This window comes from Scyliorhinus canicula, chromosome 17, assembly GCF_902713615.1.
Source record: "Scyliorhinus canicula chromosome 17, sScyCan1.1, whole genome shotgun sequence".
NCBI classification, from domain to species: Eukaryota; Metazoa; Chordata; class Chondrichthyes; order Carcharhiniformes; family Scyliorhinidae; genus Scyliorhinus; species Scyliorhinus canicula.
Window position 1 is genome coordinate 63,350,543 of NC_052162.1, and position 6,918 is coordinate 63,357,460.

The window sequence follows — 6,918 nt, forward strand, 5'->3', positions numbered from 1 at the left end:
CCTGAAGCTGGAACGATATTGGAGTGAGGATTTAACACCATCTCAAGGGTGCTGTATATGGACTTGGAGCCGGGTCCCCTAGAGCCATTTTTGGGGTGTCAGACTGGCCCGAGTTGCGGGCAGGTGTGGGGGCTGATGTTTTAGCCTTCGCCTCACTGATTGCTTGTAGGCGGATCCTTTTGGGGTGGAGGTCAGCTTCTCCGCTCTGTGCCTTGGCGTGGCGGGGCAATCTGCTGGAATTTCTGACCCTGGAGACGGTGAAGTTTGAGTCGCGGGGGGGGGGGGGGGGGGGGGGGCGAAGGAGGGGTTCTACGGTTCATGGGGCTTGTTTATCAGGCATTTGAGAGAGTTGGTTGCCGTTGAACATTAAAGGGAGGAGAGGTTTTGTTTGTTGTTTACTTTTTGTTTTTAACTTGGAAATCGATGTTTTAGGTTGCATATTACGGGGTCGTTTGATGTTGCTTTATATTATATATCGAAGGCTGGTTGAAAGTGGTTAATAAGGCATACGGGATCCTGGGCTTTATAAACAGGTGTAGAGTACAAAGCAAATCTTGTTGAAAAAAGATATCTTCTCAAAGCTTTTTGTCTTGTACTCAGAATCACACAGTGCAAAAGAGGCCCTTTGGTCCATCGAGTCTGCATTGACACGTGAAAAACACCTGACCTACATATCTAATCCCATTTCCCAGCACTTGGCCCAACCTTGAATGTTATGATGTGCCACGTGCTCATCCAAGCACTTTTTAAAGGATGTGAGGCAACTCACCTCTACCATTCACCCAGACAGTGCATTCCAGACTGTCACCACCCTCTGGGTAAAAAAGCTCTTCTTCACATACCCCCTAAATCTCCTGCCCCTCACCTTGAACTTATGCCCCCTCATGTCTGACCCTTCAACTAAGGGGAACAGGTGCTCCCTAGCCACCTTGTCAATGCCCCTCATCATTTTGTACACCTCGATCACAACGCCCCCTCAGTTTACTCTGCTCCATAAAAACAACCCAAGATATCCAACCTCTCTTCATAACTTAAATGTTCCATCCCAGGCAATAGCCTGGTGAATCTCCTCCAGTGCAATAATAATAATAACTTATTTCACAAGTAGGCTTCAATGAAGTTATTGTGAAAAGTGCCTAGTCGCTACATTCGGTGCCTGTTCGGGGAGGCCGGTACACATCCTTCCTATAATGTGGTGAACAGAATTGCACACAGTACTCCAGCTGTGGCCTCACCAAAGTTCTATACAACTCCCTATTTTTGTAATCTATGTCTTGATTGATAAAGGCCATGATGTGGAGATGCCGATGTTGGACTGGGGTGAGCACAGGTGTTGGACTTTAACCTGATGTTGTAAGAATTCTTACTTAATTGGCAAGTGTCCCAAATGCCTCTTTCACCACTCTATTAACCTGTCCTTTCGCCCTCAGCTCTATGGACAAACACACCAGGGTCCCTTCGTTCCTCAGAACTTCCTCGTGTCATGACATTCATTGAATATTTCTTTATCAAATTACTCCTTCCAAAGTGTATCACCTCACCTTTCAGGGTTAGATTGCATCTGCCACTTATCTGCTCATTTGACTATCTTGTCTATACCTTCTTGTAACCCAAGACACTCAACCTCATTATTAACCACCCGGCCAATCTTTGTGTCATTCACAAACTACCCCCCACATAGTCATCTATGTTGTTTATATAAATGACGAATAATCGGAGACTCAACACAAATTCCTGAAGTATGCCACTGGCTTCCAGACACTAAAGCAGCCTTCTCTCATTGCCCTCGGTCTCCTACAACTAAGCCAATTTTGAATCTACCGTATCAAATTACCCTGGATCCCATGTGCATTTGTCTTCTTTATAAGTCTCCCATGTGAGACATTGATGTGGAGATGCCAGCGTTGGACTGGGGTGGGCACAGTAAGAAGTCTTACAACACCAGGTTAAAGTCCAACAGGTTTATTTGGAATCACTGGCTTTCGGAGGGCAGCTCCTTCATCAGGAAGCTCCGAAAAGCTAGTGATTCCAAATAACCCTGTTGGACTTTAACCTGGTGTTGCAAGACGTCTTAATGTGGGACCTTGTTAGAGGCTTTGCTGAAATTCATATAAACTACATCAATTGCATAATCTTCATATACACATCTGGTCAACTACTCAAAAAATTAAATCAAATTTGTTGGGCATGACACCCCGCCCCGGACAAAGCTATGCTGACTATCCCTGATCACACCTTGCTTCTCCAATGGAGATAGATTCTCACCTTAAGAATTTTCTCCAATAGTTTCTCTACTGCGGACGTGAGACTCACTGGTAAGTAGTTTCCTGGCTTATTCCTACAACCCTTCTTTAATGTGGAACCACATTAGCTGTTCTCCAGTCCTCTGGCACCTCCCCCATGACCAGAGAGAAATTACATTTTGGGCCAGAACCCCTGAAATCTCCTCCCTAGCCTCCCACAGCAGCCTGGCACACTAATGCTGCATACTCCCTGAACGCATCATTTATCTTCCCCTGCTCCGACGCTACCTTCCCTTCCCAGTCCATACTCTCAGGATTGCTCTAGATGCGGCCTGCCTCCGTAGCTGATGGGCTAGCATGCGGTTTACCTTCTCTCCATATTCATGTTGCAACTCCCCCCACCCTTGCCCTCTGTAGCTGCCCAACAGCCTTCCCTGTCGTCAGCCTGTCGAACTGCCCTGCAACGTCTTTCTCTTCGCCAATCCATCCTTGGCGGGGGCCCTGAAATATTTCCTTTCCACCTCTACTACCTCATCCAATAACCATCCATATTCCTCCCTCCTCCTGCCATCTGTGTGCCTTAAACAAGATAATCTCCCCCAAACCACAGTCTTCAATGCCTCCCAAAATGTGATCGCCGATACCTCCCCATTCTGGTTCATCCTTAATCACCAACTGCACCTTATCACAGAACGCCCTTGTCTGCGAAAAGCCCCGAACCAATCTCCATCCCCGCCTCTGCTCCTGCCTCGAGCTAAGTCTAACCTCCAGCCAATGTGGTGCATGGTCAGAAATCACGATTCCCGTATACTTTATCCCCACCACCACTCCTTGCTCACCACAAAAAAAAGTTCAATTCTGAAGTACATGCGAGTACTCCCTCTCCCCTGGATTCCAAAACCTCTACCGCTTTTCCATTCCCATCCTTTCTTTTTTTTAAAATGTTTTTTATTGAGTTTTCATATTTTATATATGACAGATTACAAATTATTAGAGAGGAAAAAAAAAGAAAACACAAAAATTTAAAATGAATATTTACAGGTAAGCATCTTCATAACAACAATTGTGGCCGCCCCCTTTAGCCAGCATACATATTTTACATTCCCCAGTATGGCCGAGGCACATGTTTATAGGCATTCATTTATAGTTTGGTTTTGGGCCTTGGCTTGCCATCAAACCCCCATAACGAGCCCGTAACCCCCCCCCCCGGCTACCTTCCCCCGATTCCCGTCCATTTTCCCGATTCTTGGCCACCCGACTATTCTTCCTCTTGTACATTGGCCACAAACAGGTCCCGGAACAGTTGCATGAATGGCTCCCACGTTCTGTGGAAGCCGTCGTCCGACCCTCGGATGGCGAATTTGATTTTCTCCATTTGGAGAGATTCCGAGAGGTCGGATAGCCAGTCTGCAGCTCTGGGCGGTGCTGCTGACCGCCAGCCAAACAGGATTCTACGGCGGGCGATCAGGGAGGCAAAGACAAGGGCGTCCGCCCTCCTCCCCAGGAATAGATCTGGCTGGTCTGAAACCCCGAAGGCCGCCACTATCGGGCATGGCTCCACCCTCACCCCCACCACTTTGGACATAGCCTCGAAGAAGGCTGTCCAGTACTCCACAAGTCTGGGGCAAGACCAGAACATGTGGGCGTGGTTGGCCGGGCCTCTTTGGCACCGCTTACATCTGTCCTCCACCTCCGGGAAGAACCTACTCATACGGTTTCTCGTTAAGTGGGCTCTATGTACCACTTTTAGTTGCGTCAGGCGGAGCCTTGCGCACGTGGAGGTGGAGTTGACCCTATGCAGTGCTTCGCTCCAGAGTCCCCACCCTATCTCCATCCCCAGGTCGTCCTCCCATTTCCTTCTTGTTGCGTCCAGTACGGTGTCGTCCCTATCTACCAGTCGGCCATACATGTCACTACAGTTCCCTTTCTCTAGGATACTTGCGTCCAGTAGGTCTTCCAGTAGTGTCTGTCGTGGCGGTTGTGGGTACGTCCTTGTCTCCTTTCGTAGGAAGTTTTTGAGCTGCAGGTACCGTAGCTCGTTCCCCCCAGCTAGCTGAAATTTCTCTGTCAGTTCGTCCAGTGTTGCGATCCTGTCGTCCGTGTATAGGTCCCTGACTGTCAGTGTCCCCCCCCGTCCTGTCTCCACCTTTTGAAGGTGGCGTCAGTCAGTGCTGGTTTGAACCTATGGTTGTTGCAGATGGGAGCCTTGTCCGACATTTTGTACAGGCCAAATTGCTGCCGCAGTTGGTTCCAGGATTGGAGGGTGGCTGTCACCACTGGGCTGCTGGAGTGTTTTTTGGGTGGGGATGGGAGTTCTGCCGTGGCGAGGGCCCGGAGGGAGGTTCCCATGCAGGAGGCCTCCTCCGCACGTACCCACTCGGCCTCTGGCTCCTGGATCCATCCCCTTACTCGCTCGGCTGTTGCCGCCCAGTGGTAGAATTGTAGATTCGGGAGGGCTAGCCCCCCCCTGGTTTTTGTTTTTTGTAGGACCTTCTTTGGGATCCTAGCATTTTTACCCCCCCCATACGAACGCCATGATAAGCTTGTCCAGCGCTTTGAAAAAGGCCTTGGGGATGTAGATCGGAATGGATCTAAACAGGAAGAGGAACCTGGGCAGTACGTTCATTTTGATCGTCTGGACTCTCCCCGCGAGGGAGAGCGGGAGTGTGTTCCATCTTTGCAGGTCCTGTTTAACTTCCTCCGTCAGGCTGGTGAGGTTCCATTTGTGGATCCCTTTCCAGTCATGGGCTATTTGGATCCCCAGGTAGCGGAATTTATGTCGAGCTTGTTTGAACGGCAGCCCCTTTAGTGCTGCCTCCCCCCCCCCCACGCGGGTGTACTGGGAAGATCTCACTTTTGCTCATGTTGAGTTTGTAGCCCGAGAAGGCTCCAAACTCTTTCAGGAGCGCGATGATTCCGTCCATGCTGCTTTGTGGGTCCGAGATATAGAGGAGCAGATCATCCGCATAGAATGAGACTCTGTGCTCTCTCCCCTTCGGATCCCCCTCCAATATTCCCATCCTTTCTATAACCCCTCCAAGCTCCTTCGCCAACTTTCCCATTGACTTGGGGCTCGACCTAGTCACCCACGGCTCCAGTACGCAATTAAAATCATCCCCCCCCCCCCCATGATCAACTGGTGCATGTACAGGTCTGGAATCGCTCCCAGCAACCCCTTCGCAAACCCCATGTCGTCCCAATTCGGTGAATAAACATTCACCAGCACCCTGCTCATCATCCAGTATCTCTCCTGTGGATTGTGGATCTCATCTTTCCTTAGTCCCTATGAACCCAGTTTTTTTGTTCAATATGATGGCACATCCTTGGCCCCTACAAACCCCTTCTTTGTTCAACATGATGGCCAGTCCCCAAGACTTTGAATCAAACCCAGAGTGAAATACCTGACCCACCCATCCCTTTCTCAACCTAAACTGGTCCTTCAGGTGCACGGGGGGGGGGGGCGGTTGCCCCCTTACAAACTTATTGCCCATTAACAATCACAACAAAATCACCCCACCCAAGAGAAACCCCCCCCCCCTTCAAACCCCCACACTACCCACATCGTCCAAACTCAGTTGTTCCAACTCCTCGGTCTCCCATTAACGTTCAGTTCTCCCCCAGTTTATGGTCACTAATAAAGTCATTGACCTCCTCTATAGAACTCCCGGCTTCAAAAGTCACCCAGTTTCACCTGGTACAGCAGCCCAAACTTGATCTGCTTTCAGTAACAAACCATTTTGGGCCTGTTGAACCCAGCAGCCTTTTTGCCAGCTCCGCTCTAATGTCCTGATAGATTCAGACCCTGATCCCCTCCCATTCACAGTTCCACTTATCCCTGGCCCATTGCAGGATCTTCCCTTCTCCACAAATTTGTGGAGACTCACAATCGCCACCTGTGGCAGCTCCCCCATTCTCTGCTTTTGCCTTGGGTACCTGTGCGCCCCATCCACCTCTGGGACCCTGTCCACCAGCATCTTTGAGATGTATCTCATGACACTTGTACCTTCCGGCAAGCCGACGATACTCAGATTCTGCCTTCTCGATCTATTCTCCTGCTCCTCTAGCTTTTCCCTTAGCGACTTGCAAAGGACCCCCAGGAGCCCCACCTCAGCCTCCAATGCCATCACCCAATCACCGTGGTCGGACATCACCCTCTCCATCTCCCGGATCTGCGACCCCTGTGCGTCCAAGCACTTCTCAACTCTCCATTGAGCCTTTCAAGGGTGCAACCGCTCCTTCGATCGGTCTTCCTGCATCTCCCTTCATTGCTGGCGGAACTCCTTTCTGAAGAACGCCATCAACTGTTCCATCTGGGGTTTTCCATCATGAGACAACCCTTCACCCTCCGCCATCTTTCCAATTGTTGCTGCACCACAGGTCTCTTCCAGTTCATTGGCCAGGTCTTTGACGTTCTTCTGCTGAGGTTGATAACCAGCAGATATTCCACTCCCGGGGGTGGGCAGGGAGAAAGCTTCAGCTACTTTCCTGCCACCGCCCCCACCCCCACCCCCACCCCCACTTTCGGATAAAAAGAGCTCAAACCAACGCCTTCGAGCCGGAGCTGCCCTGTGCTGCAAAACCAGCCATTCCATGACCACCACCAGAGGTCAAAATGTATTTTTCAGCAATACTCAATCCCGTAATATCAGATGACTATGAAGTTCTAAAAGTAAAG